We start from the raw sequence: 15,669 nt of genomic DNA on the forward strand, positions 1-15,669 counted from the left end.
ACTATTCTCTTCTCCTGTAGACGTGCAGGGAGAAACGACCAGCGGACAGTCTTGCTGCTGCTCGGGACGATGCAACCATGTAGCTTCCTCCTCCTCCTCTTCCTCTGGTTTCAGATGAGTTTATCCACTCGTCTCTGCTCTGGTTCGTGGCACATCAGGAGCCATTGTTGTTCTGGTGATCTAAGGATTTGCCACAGTTTGGGCCCAAGTTCCTTCTGCCGGAGGTCAATTTGATTTTGCTGTGCTGCTAAACTGTTAATTGATGCTTCGATTGAATTGCATGGTTAACCCCTCATGCTACCAGTTATATATTCGAGGACGTAGGGCAGAATGATTGGAGGTATCCAATGAGGTAATGAGCAAGAAGGCAGTAGGTTTTTGTTTTTGATAAAAAAGTTATGTTCTGCTCCTGCAATTTGAGACATAGGCTCTGACGAGAAAGTGCAGCCTACAGATTCTTTTTGGTGGATTTTGATTGCCTGATGCTTTTGCTGTCTCTATCCTGATGATATCTTGATGCACGTTCTCTGGTCTCCACTTCTTACAAACAATTGTATGAATTAATCTTTGAGAAGTGCAGGTTGATGCAGCGCTATGAGGCTTGGATGCGGTCCTGGAGGCATAAAATGCACATGATGTTCACAAGCGTGGTGGCAGAAAGGTGTAGATGGATCTAACTAATGCTGCCAAGTAATATGCTGACCAGTTCTATGTTAATTTGTTTGATGGATATCCCTGATTTGATTGCAAATAATTGCATGAGCTTTGTGACTAATTTGTTTTCTCACATAGGTAAGTAATTGTACTGCTGAAATTTAATACATGCCTCAGCTTGCACTTAGATCTGTTGATCGGTTCCCAATGAGCTCAAAATAGAGAAGCGCCATGGTGTACCATAGCTTGAGGAGATGCATATGTCGTCTTTTTTTGTGTATTGCTGGAACATGGTTCGCGAACCTGAGCATCATCCTGCTAGGCTCCCTTCCTTTGTTTCTGATCATTTGTTGTGACAATATAATGGAGAAGAACTTTTGTTGAGTAAACTAATACTACTGTTGTTGCTAATCATTTCTGTATTGCTACATGTAGTGTATAATGTGAAGGTGGACAGATCAGCATAATTACTAAGAGAATTTGATGCCTTTCAAAGAGACGGTAGGTATTTTACTGTTTATTCCTATTTTCTATAATTTAGTTATCTAACTATTCATTGCTTTGATTAGCTCACTAATTAACTAATTAAGATATTATGGCCATAACACATGCTTGGAGATTGCTTGGAGATTTATAATAAATTTTCTTGCACATATCTTAGGTAAATATATAACTATCAAAATCCACACCATTATATATCGTCAAGTCGATGCTCCGTGTGTTTATTTTATATTCAATGTACGTTATTTGTTAAGACTGCCATGTGTTGTTCAAATAGTACAACTTTCCTGATTATTAAGTTTTGCTAACACAATGGATATATACATCAGGACAATCCTCCATTTTGAATTTCATTCATATGATAAACCTTTCCATGAAATCTCAATGTAGAAACCTGAATAAAATATTGTTACAGTTGCAATTGATGGTTCAAGAGAATACTAATGTAATCCACACCTTTAGAAAATAGCCACTTGAAGGTTTCAACTATGATTGTTTTCTAGATACATCTTTATTTTGCAAATTATGATGAATGTCGTGTAACTTCCAATATATCAGTGGAAGTGCCATAATTTTCAAATTTACACTGTCATGTTCAAGTTAACAGGCTAAACAACAAGACATCAAAGTGTGCAGTCTGTAGACACTTTGTAGCTACATAGAGAGAACATGACTTATTACTATTTTAGTGTTTTTTTCTTGTATCTGTTATGCCTTTTGGATCTTTTTAGCTGCACCCTTTTATCTGTGTTTTGCCATTTCAAGCTATATTGTGCTACCCCTGAGGTGACAATTTCCTGGGTACAAGAATTCTTATTGGCATCCTCGTTAAGATATATCAGTCCATTTCCATATTGCGACGATACTACATATTGAGAGTAAGTATTAGATTGACTATTTTGATAGAATACACTTGTTGGCATATTCCTTCCTTTGAAAGAGAGAAGGCCTGACTTCTTCTAGGTTTTCTTCGTGTAAACAAGTTTTGTGGTACCAATCAACCAAATCAGTTTATCTTAGGTGAGCCCTTTATTGTGCCAGGATAAATTGTTCATTCTGCCTGAAGTTTTTCTCCTAGATTTTTATCTATGTTTTCTCTCATCATTCTTGATAATATTGGAATCTCGATGGATAACATGTAGCATCAGGAACATTAGTACTCTTAGTAATGCAGGAAAAACAAATATTACATGGGCTTCAACCTTGTACGTGTCTAATATCTTTGCCTCCAGCACTACTTGCATCATGTTAATGCATTGTGTGTTAACAGTTTATTTTGTTAATTTCTTTGTAGATTCAAAAGATATATGGATTTATATGGGAGCATGACAAGTATACTGCAATGATGATGCTGATGTTTGGGTTCATGATGATGGTGATGGATGCTTTCAGTTTTAGTTAAGTTGTAGGGATGTTTTTCCTGTTGGATGATGTTCCTCGGTTAAGTTTAATTAAGTTGTAGGGATGTTGATGGATGCTTTCAATATAAGTTTTGATGTCAAGAATAGATTTGGATGATGTCCCTCCTGTAATATCCACTGTTGTAATCTAACTGTTTCATCCAATATATGATATACGATTTCTTTCTGTCATGAGTATATTCTCTTCCTTTTCCTTACTTGATATACATACCATTATGTCGAGCATTAATTTAATTCTTGGCAATACATATATAATAATAATAACAATAATATGCACATTATATATGTACGAACATGTGAAATGTTGCAAATTCTCTGTTGTCAAGCAATGAGATTTGGATTCCTGTACATTGTGCACCAACATATAGAAGTGTTGTAAAAGTTGATTTTATGCGTTGTACTCTTGCAATTGTCACTTTTACCAACGGCAACATAAGCGTTGCATTTTTCGCTAGCAACACTGGATAAGGCTACGCATCCCAAACCATTGGTAAAGACACTAGCAATGCATATATATATGATTTTTTAGATACGGATAAGAGTGTTGCTGTAGGTGGGGTCATGTTGTAGTGGTGGAGGTGGTGCATGACGACAGTGCAGGCGATGATAGCCCGTGGCGTAAATGGCCGAGCTATGGATCCGGGTGCTCTACGAGGTTGGTGTTTGTAGATCGCCCCATCATGTTTTCTTATTCTCGTAGCCACATCAACAAGAAGAACATGAATAAGTTATAAACTAATTCTACGCTGGTGAAAATTATAACCAAATCGAGGGGACTTTGGTACCTTTACCTCTACGCCTTTAATCCATTTTTCAGTTGATTCGGAGATGCCCTTTCAAATGACCACTGTCATGATAACCATGTGAACCTTGTATACACAATTAAGTACACAAGTACACCCTCCGTTCCATAATATAAAAACCTTTTTGTCCCGTCAAAAACGTTCTTATATTATGGGACGGAGGGAGTACTATGCTTCCTTTTTTTCTCAGTCAATGTGATATAGGTGCACGTATTTTTGGTTCTTAGAGCATCTCCAACAGCCCCGCTAAGCGCCGCGCGCAAAAAACCTGTTTGCCACGCGCGCTTCGGCTGGTTTAGCGCGGCCACCAGCGCTGGCTCCAGCAGTCGCGCTATAATGCAGCGCGCGCGCCGCTCCAGCAGCGCGCAAAAATACAATGCGCGCGCCGCACAAACCACATATACATTTCAAAGAAGAGAAGCAAAAATGATCAAACAAACAAAATAAATCAACAATACATAGTTCAATTTCGTTATCTTTATAACTCAAACAAATATTTTATCGTTCAGTACAACAAATAATGCAATAAACACAACAAATAGTTCATGAATAATACAATGTTGAATGCAGAAATCATCATGCTCTTTGTCGTTCATGCCATGCCCACCACTCATCAATCAGATCATTCTGAAGTTCATTGTGCGTTGCGGGACGTCGAATGGCATGATAGGAGGCAATAAAACGGGCTACCCTTTCAGCCCTCCGTCGCACTCGCACGGGATGTCCCAAGGGCTCATACTGTGAGTAGTCTAAATCTTGGCCACGCTCATTCTCGATGACCATGTTGTGCATCATCACACAAGCGTGCATGATGTACCAAAACATTTTTTGATCCCAAAATCTAGCCGGTCCTCTCACAATAGCAAATTGGGCTTGCAAAATCCCAAATGCTCTCTCCACATCTTTTCTAGCCGCCGCCTGAGTATTGTGGAAATCAAGATTTTTCTTACCTTCTGGCTTTTTCAACGGCTTCACGAAGGTTTGCCACTTTGGATAGATGCCATCCGCTAGATAATAGCCATAGTTGTACGTACGGCCATTTGCTACAAACTGCACCGGTGGCAACTCACAGTTTGCAATCTTATTCATCAGTGATGACCAGTTGATAACATTGATGTCATTCAAAGATCCAGGCATTTCAAAGAATGCATGCCAAATCCAAGTCTCCTGATCGGCCACCGCTTCAAGGATTATAGTGGAACCCTTTTTTTGGCCGTGGAATTGCCCATGCCATGCCTTTGGACAATTCTTCCAACTCCAATGCATGCAATCTATTGAGCCAAGCATGCCAGGAAAGCCGCGCGCTTTGTTCATCGCCAATAGCCTTGCGGCATCTTCAGCAGTGGGAGATCTCAAATACTCCTCACCAAACACTTGCACAATTCCCACTGCAAAGCGCTTGACACACATGATGGCTTGGCTCTCACCCATAGCCAAGTGATCATCAACTAGATCAGCCGGCATACCGTATGCCAACATATGCAAAGCGGCTGTCACCTTCAGAAAGGTGCTATGCCCGAGCTGTCCGGCGGCATTCCTCCTTTACTGGAAAAACCGGTCATGGCTCGCTAGTTTCTCTGCAATGCGCCTGAACAAGTCGGTGCTCATCCTAAACCGGCGACGAAAATACGACTCCGGGTATGTGGGATTCTCCACGAAATAGTTCTTCATCAATCTGTTATGGGCATCAATCCTATCTCTCCAAATTTTTTCCCGACCCATAACCGAACCACCGTGCTTCGGTTTTCTATTGATATGCATAGCTAGGATCATTGCAAGATCCTCCTCCTCTTCCATATCAAATTCTTCTTCGGAAGAATCATACGACGAACTCATCTACAATGTTCAATACTATACTATAAAAACTACAATTCAAAACATGCACCAAATTCATGAAGTTTGAGCAATACATACCTTGTAGGCGTTTTGTCGAACACCTTGCGGGCGCGGCGCGGCAGCGAGCGCCCGGGCGCTGTTCCTCGGACGATGGAGGCGCGCGAGCGCCGGCGGGACTAGGAGGGGATGGGCGGAAGCATGGCGGCGCGGGGATAGGCCGGGGAAGTGCCTGAATGAACGCTCGGGGGCGCGGGCGGCGGCGGCGGCGCGGCCGGATGGGGGTGGAAGTGGGAGAGGAAGTGCGAGAGCAAGCGCTCGAGTGTGCCGCGCGCTGTAGCGGGCGCCCGAAATACACCGTCCAGAATAGTGTTTCCGACAGCGCGCCCAACTCGTTATAGCGCGCGCGCCGTTTTTGCGCGCCCGCTGGAGCGACCCGCTGCGTTGCGCGCGCACTAAAACCGACCAATTTGCGGCGCAGTGCTAGTTTAGCGTGGCTGTTGGAGATGCTCTTACAAATGAAAGATTACAATGTAAATCGAGTTGATGTGAAGCCATGTTTTTTCTCTGAAGTATTACCCTTTTCTGCCACGAAACATGTTTCAGCTAACTGAGTTTAGCCAGGCATATCTTGTATACTCAGCATTTGTTTTCTGTTTCTCTGATACAGAAAGAGTAACCTTAATCCGAGGTTGTCAAACAGGAAAACCCGTACAGAACACGGGCCGAAGTGGTGAGAGGCTCTTTTAACTTCACGGAGAGTCCAACCAAACCAACCAGCCCGGGCCGGCCCTAGGTTTCCAGCCCCGCACGGCGTGTGTTTCACAAGATCGATCTCCCAGCCCCCCGAGCAATAGACGACGGCGATGTCGCTCCCGGAGGACATGGTCCGCGAGGTCCTCACGCGCGTGAAGGACGAGGGCGACCTCTTTACCTGTGCCAGGACGTGCAGGCGGTGGAGCTGCCTCGCGGCCGACGTCCGGCGCCGCCGCTGGCCGGACCACAGGTCGTCATTCCTCTCTGGGTTCTTCATTGCAAAAAGTTCTGCGAGGTCCCTCTTCCCAACACCGGCATCCGTGTTTGGGCGTGATCCCCGACTCCTCCGTTCCTTCTTCCCCAACGCCGCTAGAGGCCTCCTCAAGCGCGCAACGCCCCTTGCCGCGTGCCACGGCCTCCTCCTCGTGCGCCTCCCTTCCTCCTGTGCCCTGCTTCACCTCGCCGTGTGCAATCTACTTGCTGGCACAAGCGATATTCTACCCCCGCTAGAGAGCGATTGGAGGTACCATGACAGTGGCTATGCCATCTTTACCAGCGCAGACTGCTCCTCAAGTAGCGAGCAGCAATCTTCGCCGCCGCCGCGGGGCTACTCAGTTTTGTTCAAAGTTCTGGTCATCTGCAGCAATAGCGATCACCAGCCGTGCACCCTCCACACGTTCTCATACAGCAAGGCGATGTGGAACGCGCCTACAGAAATAGTCTCCGACCCTACCAGTGATGGCATCTGCGGGCCGCTCATGCATCACAACGCCGTTGTGTGCCACGGCACGGCACACTGGCTCGTTGGGTGGAATTTCTTGCCTCCTTATGACTCTAGCTTGCATACTATTGATGTGGATGCTGAGACCTGCCAAGTCTCCCTAACGAAGATTGTGAGCCCGATCAGATCCAATTTACACATATACGATGAACCACAACTTAGTGTTGCTGCTAATGGGGCACTATCACTGATTTACATGGAAAGGCCAGGCAATAATGTTCAAGGATTCCGGCTAAAAATATGCACACGGAAAGATGACGAAAAAAGCGAGGACGATGGTCCTGTAGGATGGCTTTATAGTCGAGTCGTTGAGCTAAAACTACCAAACCAGATTCGAGCAGAAGGGCTGCACTTGACCTTTCTGGGAGAGAAGGGTGGCATGGTGGTTGTCAGGGACAACTACATGGACTTCTACGCTGCTGATCTTGAGACAGGAGTGATGGAGAAGTTGATGTATCATGGCTGCGTTAGTAGACGGATGTTCATACCCTTTGAGATATATTGGCCGTGAACTTGAATCGAAGAGACAATCCTCCAAGATTTTTAATTCTTTTACTTCCATATAAATTGTTGTGAAAACTCCTATGTTTGTGCTTGGATGAGTCCTGATAATTGAGCTACTAGTAGCTAATATGAAGTTTTGGTGAAAGGGACATCTATAAGATGGCTAAGATCCGGGAGAGGAAGACGAGGGATATTGGCCAAGTCAAATGCATCAAGGACGGAGCAGGCCAACTCTTGGTGAAGGACGAAGAGATTAAGCATAGATGGCGGGAGTACTTCGACAAGCTGTTCAATGGGGAGAATGAGAGTTCTACCATTGAATTGAATGACTCCTTTGATGAGATCAGCATGCGTTTTGTGCGGCGCATCCAGGAGTCTGAGGTGAAGGAGGCTTTAAAAAGGATGAAAGGAGGCAAGGCGATGGGCCCTGATTGTATCCCCATTGAGGTGTGGAAAGGTCTCGGGGACATAGCGATAGTATGGCTAACCAAGCTTTTCAACCTCATTTTTCGGGCAAACAAGATGCCAGAAGAATGGAGACGAAGTATATTAGTACCAATCTTCAAGAACAAGGGAGATGTTCAGAGTTGTACTAATTACCGTGGAATTAAGCTGTTGAGCCATACAATGAAGCTATGGGAGAGAGTCATTGAGCACCGCTTAAGAAGAATGACAAGCGTGGCCAAAAATCAGTTTGGTTTCATGCCTGGGAGGTCGATCATGGAAGCCATTTTCTTGGTACGACAACTTATGGAGAGATATAGGGAGCATAAGAAGGACTTGCATATGGTGTTCATTGACTTGGAGAAGGCCTATGATAAGATACCGCGGAATGTCATGTGGTAGGCCTTGGAGAAATACAAAGTCCCAGCAAAGTACATTACCCTCATCAAGGACATGTACAATAATGTTGTGACAAGTATTCGAACAAGTGATGTCGACACCGATGACTTCCCGATTAAGATAGGACTGCATCAGGGGTCAGCTTTGAGCCCTTATATTTTTGCATTGGTGATGGATGAGGTCACAAGGGGTATACAAGGAGATATCCCATGGTGTATGCTCTTTGCGGATGATGTGGTGCTAGTTGACGATAGTCGGACGGGGGTAAATAGGAAGTTAGAGTTATGAAGATAAACCTTGGAATCGAAAGGGTTTAGGCTTAGTAGAACTAAAACCGAGTACATGATGTGCGGTTTCAGTACTACTAGCTGTGAGGAGGAGGAGGTTAGCCTTGATGGCCAGGTGGTACCTCGGAAGGACACCTTTCGGTATTTGGGGTCAATGTTGCAGGAGGATGGGGGTATTGATGAAGATGTGAACCATCGAATCAAAGCCGGATGGATGAAGTGGCGCAAGCTTCTGGCATTCTCTGTGACAAGAGAGTGCCACAAAAGCTAAAAGGCAAGTTCTACAGGACGGCGGTTCGACCCGCAATGTTGTATGGCGCGGAGTGTTGGCCGACTAAAAGGAGACATGTTCAACAGTTAGGTGTGGCGGAGATGCGTATGTTGAGATGGATGTGTGGCCACACGAGGAAGGATCGAGTCCGGAATGATGATATACGAGATAGAGTTGGGGTAGCACCAATTGAGGAGAAGCTTGTCCAACATCGTTTGAGATGGTTTGGGCATATTCAGCGCAGGCCTCCAGAAGCTCCAGTGCATAGCGGACGGTTAAAGCGTGCGGAGAATGTCAAGAGAGGGCGGGGTCGACCGATTTTGACATGGGAGGAGTCCGTTAAGAGAGACCTGAAGGATTGGAGTATCGACAAATAGCTAGCTATGGACAAGGGTGCGTGGAAGCTTGCTATCCATGTGCCAGAGCCATGAATTGGTTGCGAGATCTTATGGGTTTCACCTCTAGCTTACCCCAACTTACTTGGGACTAAAGGCTTTGTTGTTGTTGTTGTTGTTGTTGTTGTTGTTATTTGATATAGATACTGTACTAAGTTTTTAAAGTTAAAGCCGTCATGCATGTACTTGGCAAAGTGCTGGCTTTGCATCGTGCACATCCTTTACTGAGTTCTATATAGCCGCACTCAGTATTCTGTTGCCTTTGCCGAGTGCCCAACAAGATGCACTAGGCTAACAGCTTGAAACTCGGCAATGAGGCTGTTTCCAGTAGTGATGACAAGTTTTGTTAAATTTAATTGATAATTACGTAGGTGGAATTTCACCCGGCTCAAAGGGAAACCAGGGGGTTCACTGAGCCAACCACTCATCTTTATTTTGAAATAACAAAAGGTAACTAGGTCAGGAGCCACATCATTATTTGTTTCTCAAAATCAAAACTTCAGCAAGGCTCCGAGAGGACTTTCTGGCTTGGCACCCGGAGCGTACTGGTGTGTTCACGGTACGTAGTGCATATCTATTGGCAACATCCCATCATGATGAAGTTTTTGCGGGTGGTGCGTGTAGCACGTAGCCGGATGGGGAGCGGACAGTATGGAAGGTCATCTGGTAGTCTGCAGTACCACAGAAGATGAAGATTATGATGTGGAAAGTTGTGTCCGGAGCGCTGGCAACAGCAAAGAACAAAATGAACCAGCACATCTCCACCCACGCTCACTACCAGAAACTACACTTTTCCTTAGGGTGACCTATTTTCCTGTGAGGCCCGAAGCATCTCACAGGATTAATAATTTTTCTGGCGGGCTTACTTAAGCCCTGAGGAAAATAGTTTATTTTACTGTAGGGTAGTATATAACTCACAGGAAAATGAATTGTCCTGTGAGGCTAGCCCATAGGAAAGTACTGAGGCTAGCCCATTGCCGCAAAAATATTCGCGCGCGCGAAGGCCCATGCGAATTTCTTTTTCTCTGTGTGCAGCGGCCCACGGGAGAAAACAAGGCGCTTCGAGACAAATGGAAACACTATGAGAAAGTTCCCCAATCCTCATCCCAGACCCTATCCGCCACCCCACCCCCACCGTCCTTGTCCACAGCCGCCGCCCCCACCCCGCCGTCCCCCCCGTCGATCTCGCCCACGGCGGCCGCCACCACCCCGCCGTCATCCTCGCCCATGGCGGCCGGCCCCACCCCGCCGTCGTCCTCACCCACGGTGGCCGCACCACCCCACCGTCGACCTCGCCCCCGGCCAACGCCCTCCTCCATATCCTTCTGACCCCAAGGCTGAGGTCGTTGCCGTCTATCTCCCCTGTGTGTGCGCGTACATCGTCGTCAAGCGTGAGGAGGGGTTGTTGTAGTTTCTTCTTCGCCTTCCCCCATCTCACGTCCCCATCGCCTCGCCACGTCTGTCACCTTGCCCCTCCATGGTAAACTCCGGTCCTCCCCTCTCCCCTGCTCTTTTAATTTCTTATATCCTTAATGTCCTTCCTTTGATAAATCTAAGCCGTGAATTTGCACATATCTTGCTAAATTTCGTGCTCTTTTCTCTTCTATCTTGGTGGTTTTTTTTATATGCATTGCGGAACTATTTCTGGAGGCCGTCGGCGCCGCATTAGATGCCGGATGGTGTTCCCCTGCTTTGTTGTAAGTAAGAAAAAAACCCTGCTTTTTCAGTGGGGCTATATCCGTACATCTAGCCGGAGCTTACATTCGGTTATTAGAAATCACATTGGTTATGTCACTGAAAAACTGAAAAGATTAATGTTACTGTAATTTTCATCCTTGCTAGGTGCTTCAGGATATGCAGTGTATGCATGTGAAGACGTGAAGATGTTGACTCTTGTTCCTTGCTAGCTGCTTCAGGATATGAAGTGTATGTACGTGAAGATGTACTTTCTTTTTAGATCACTGATGCTATTTGTGCAGTACTGTTCGAGGCCCAATTTCGAGTTATGTAATAGGCTGACTGCTTTCCCTTAGAGAGAAAAAAAGCTATCATTGGTTGTGTCCATCACCACGCACAACAACGGCGGCTGGCGTTCCTTTTTCTCTTGCCCCGCTCTTCGCTGGATCCAGCTCTCAAAGCAACATGCTAATTAATGGCTATTGCCGTTAGTCATGACTTTTTTGCTGCTGATTTTTTCATCTTCCTCTGGATTTGTTTCTTCCTATAAATACTTCCCATCCCAGTGCCAGTGCGGATAGATGCAGATTTATATCAATTTACAATTAGCCAAAGCAAAATCTAGGCTGATGGTTTAAGGTCTCAAAGAATTCATGTAGCTTTCAAATCCTTTCCTCTTTGGCCCTTGTACTGTGGTCTATTGTTGGTTCTCCACTGAATTACCCATCTTTTTTTTACATGTATGATGTGTGCTTGTGCAGGCACTGCTTTCAGGAGACAATGAGTCCGGAACAGACGAGTGAGAATCATAGCTGGATGGTTTCATAGTTGGATTTCTACCAGTCAAACAGATTCAAGTCCTCTGGCTATTTTTCTGTAAGTACATTTCCCAATAAGCATCTCTGAATTGTCAAGTTGTGAAGAAAAAAAGATATCACATTGCTCGAGGCATGAAACCTAGTGCCAGATTATACAGTTTTATATATAGTTTTTTGGTTTTATTCATATATAGTTTTCTGTGCTGCCTATGTATTTAAATTAGTGGGTGCTGCCAGGTAGTGTGTTGCTTATGTAGCTTTGTGCTGGCTGGCTATATTTATGTAGGTGATGCTGCTGATCATGAACCTAGGTAACATATAAATGTGTGTATTTTGTCGTCATTGCTCTGTGCAATGTGATGGATGAGAATAAGAGTGGTGTCATGTATATGTAGAACTGTTGCGGCTTTTGGGCAAAAAGCCGAACAAGCAAATTAGGCTATGACTCAAATAATCATCACCAATTTTGTCACGCAAAGCATTCTTCACAATATTCATAGCTGGAAAACCTATTTTGTCCACCATCAGTTTAGCAATCACCTATTTTGTCCAAACTAGAAAACCTTCTATCATGGATTATATTATTTATGTAGAGACCAAGTTCATTTTCAAGAGTATCATATCTCTGTGATTAAAATCATCAAGATAAAGTTAGCTAATTCCAGCAACTTCTCCTTGTCAAAACAACAAAGTAAATCACTCGTGCTCAAAGCAGACCCGTTGGTGGCGGCAGCCCCTGGGTTGTGGTGTTGCCATCTCTTTATTTCCTTATCAAATACTTCTCCATTATCTTGCTTCTTCAATTTTGTACATAATTTTGTAGGGGAAGATGATTCGTAATATGTCCTCTTTGACGATGCTATGGATGATCACATCGCCAATGGCAACACTCGAGTTTGCAATATGACGGTGAGAACATGATGATAACAACTATGCATCCGGAGGAGGATCTCCCTAGTCCATTTGCACTGAGCGACAATCTTATGGCATTTTGTTGCAGCAACTGTCATATGGAATATGATGGATGAGAAATAGTAAAATGATGCGTATGTATGTGATGCTGCTGATCATGAACCTAGGTGAACCTAGGGAAGCCGAAGGGACGTTCCATGCCTTAGTTGCATGCATGCAAGCTAATTGTGAGAAGCGATGGGTGCAGTCTGGCTGGCCCATAGCACGCAAGGAGGAGATTTTGATTTTGATTGTGATTGGTTATTGCTGCTATTTGCTCGCTGCTGCGGCGTCGTACATAGCATGATTATCATGCTAACTAGATCGTTGATGGCGCGCGTTGCCGCGCCCGTCTATTTTGACGATATAATGATAGGAAATTTTGCAAAATTCAAAGGTCTAGTATCGTTTGTCTGTGTTACTTTTAGTGCTGCCCAAATTTGTCATCTCATTTTTTGCATCACTTTAGCATTGAAAATTGAGAAGAAAAAAAGGGCATTAGTTCTCATTCGGCACATGTTGACATGAACATGATGCAAAAAGAGATATGTGCACGTAAGTGGCCTATAGTACAAGGCCACGAATAAGAAAACAAGTGCAACCAAAATGAAATCAAAGAACAGCCAGAAGCTCATGTTCTTGCATTTCCACATTATTCGCATTTTTTGACATACAATGATAAGGCAACACAAGGAAATGTTAATGTAGCCAACGTCCACCTGTTCGCCAGCATAAAAAGTAGACATATACAGCAAGCAGATTTAACATCTTTCATCGACCACATACATGAATTTTGCAACCACCAAAAGCAATAATTCCATGACTTATGCTTGTGCTTTTGAAACATGCCTTCCTAGCTTGGATCTTTTGTTCCTTCCATGAGTAGTTGGTTCTATTGATGAAAGTATGCATCCAGTCTACATTAAGAGAGTAAAATTATATAGCATCAAGCAATCTCATCTGAAAAGACATGCATATTTACTAATGACTATTATATTAGATCTTTCAAAAACAAACAGAGACAATCGTAGCTCATATGAGTTGTATTGAATTAAAAAAGAACTATTGTGCCCCTACCCTTACTGGTAATCCTACACATGGGTGAAATAGTTTCTAGGCATAAGAGGCAGACCAAAGGGAGTTGTTTCATTTGACAATTACTTGACCAGTAAAGTGAAGAGCAACAAGTAGTTCACTTGTAAATGTGCTCTCGGTATTTCTCACAAAGGCTTAATATTTTCTTATGAGTGGGCTCATGATGTGCTAGTGGGACAAAATCTTAGTCATGAACTTGGGCTCACCCATCAAACAATCTGAAGACATGTGCATGGTTCAATTCATCGATGGATAGAAAGTGATAAAACCAGAACATTTCATGTAAAAATGGCTTGCATATGGCTTAAGTGATATAAGATGATTGACAATGATACCATGAGAGCAATTAGAAAAGTCAGAGGCTCCTGCCATCCTGGAAAATTCATAAATTAACAAAGCATGCAGACTGGAAAATCAGAAGAAAGCATTTTGTAATGATAGATTAACATAAATTCACTCACAGTCAGTTAGGAGAATATCTGATCAATTAAACCTCTAGCAGCAGGGGATCATTCTGTGAGGTTTGCAAGTTGAATCCACCTTAAGATGTATAAATAAACCTCGTTCATTAAGCAATTAAGCCCTCCTGCCTTGCAGCTTATAAGTGACATCGTTTATTCCAAAGCTTCATCCATGCTTGAAGATGAATATATAATTTTAAAAAATCACACGAGCAACCAGTTTCAATATCCCAAGAGGGAGAGCATGGCACACTTACCTCTGTGAAATTTTGAGTGTTCCCCCCACCTTACAAATTTCTTCATTTGCCTTCACTACTGCAAGGTGAGCAAACATCCCATCGACCCGTGGAAGGCATCCAAGAACTATCTGAACCAAATATAGTGCTACATAACAAACTTGACTCTTTCAAAAAGTACAAATTTAATATTGAGTTTCTGACTAATATCATTCCCAAAGAGGATATTCCAGTTTTTGCCCAAGTTATAGCCGAGACAAGAATGAATGTGACCGTGGATGACTTAAAGAGGCACATAATCATCCTCGTTGTGCATGGAAACTTCAAATATGATTTGTGCACAACAGCCCAAAAATATATTTGTTTCTATAATAATTTCAAGACATGAAGAGTGACTGAAAATGAGTAATGAATACATAGAATAAAAAGAGAAATACATAGGTGGATAGCTAATCTGGTTAGACAACTATTTGTTTGTTTTTTCTCTGGATGTGATATCCCCTCGGAATAAAATGTACAAGACACTTAGGCATCCATTCCTGTGATATAAATGAAATGTGTTTCTCTTTTCTTGTCTTTCTTTACTATAAGCTAAACCAATTTGAAAAGACCTTCACATACATACAAATACAACTTACAGAATTGCATATACTATGAATCTCACACGATTCAACATTTTAATATTTTCGGAGTGAATCTGCAGTCAATGTTGGTGCCTGATCTGAAGCCATGACACCCATCTCCAGCCTAGTCGTATTGCAGAAGGGAGAGAAGCAAGCTGTACCTGTAGGGAAAGCACGACCGGTGTGGAGGTAGTGTGGAAGGGCAGCGGCTGTGTTGGGCGGTAGCACACATGGGGGCCATGATTCTTGCAGAGTCCCTGCTGGACAAGATGGATTGTCGTGGTGGTCACCATAATTTTCCTTGACTTGAAGAGATTATCACACTCCACTACGCAACTCTGGCATCTTTTCTCCCATGCACTTCCTACCACATACTAATCTGCCAGTCGAAATCAACAACAACATGTATTAGCACAAACATACTACTGTACAATCTACCAGCAAGTAGTCAAACATAAATTATTGTTTAAAACAGGAACTTCCACATCCAAGATAAAAATCACTCCCCGGCTGCAAATCTAACATCGCGGACTATGAATAAGATTCGGCAACTGATGTTTCCCAACAGTCCTCATCCCCAAATCCTATCCCGATCTCCTAGATACAATTTTTTATCACCAGAACCGATCAAGACCTCGCCTTACACCCACATACGCATCGCTGCGTCATCAGGACGCGCCCGATCACCGCCGAAAACAGTAGCCCAAACCAGCCGCTTCCATAGAAAAAACGCGCCATGGGAAGGGGAGATCGGCGGAC

General features: G+C 43.7%; 1 long non-coding RNA gene across 5 annotated transcripts; it reads left to right on the forward strand.

The window, feature by feature from the left end:
* The first annotated feature begins 10,225 nt into the window (after positions 1 to 10,225).
* Positions 10,226 to 12,768, forward strand: LOC119335629. Of its 5 annotated transcripts, XR_005161941.1 has the most exons (6): positions 10,226 to 10,529; positions 10,700 to 10,746; positions 10,892 to 10,975; positions 11,488 to 11,602; positions 12,368 to 12,453; positions 12,545 to 12,768. It is a non-coding gene; the product is annotated as an uncharacterized LOC119335629 (long non-coding RNA). The 5 variants fall into 5 exon arrangements; XR_005161940.1 differs by having other exon boundaries at positions 10,700 to 10,750; positions 10,892 to 10,979; positions 12,368 to 12,768; XR_005161939.1 differs by having other exon boundaries at positions 10,700 to 10,750; positions 12,368 to 12,768.
* Positions 12,769 to 15,669: the final 2,901 nt, after the last annotated feature.

This window comes from Triticum dicoccoides, chromosome 7B (assembly GCF_002162155.2).
Source record: "Triticum dicoccoides isolate Atlit2015 ecotype Zavitan chromosome 7B, WEW_v2.0, whole genome shotgun sequence".
NCBI classification, from domain to species: Eukaryota; Viridiplantae; Streptophyta; class Magnoliopsida; order Poales; family Poaceae; genus Triticum; species Triticum dicoccoides.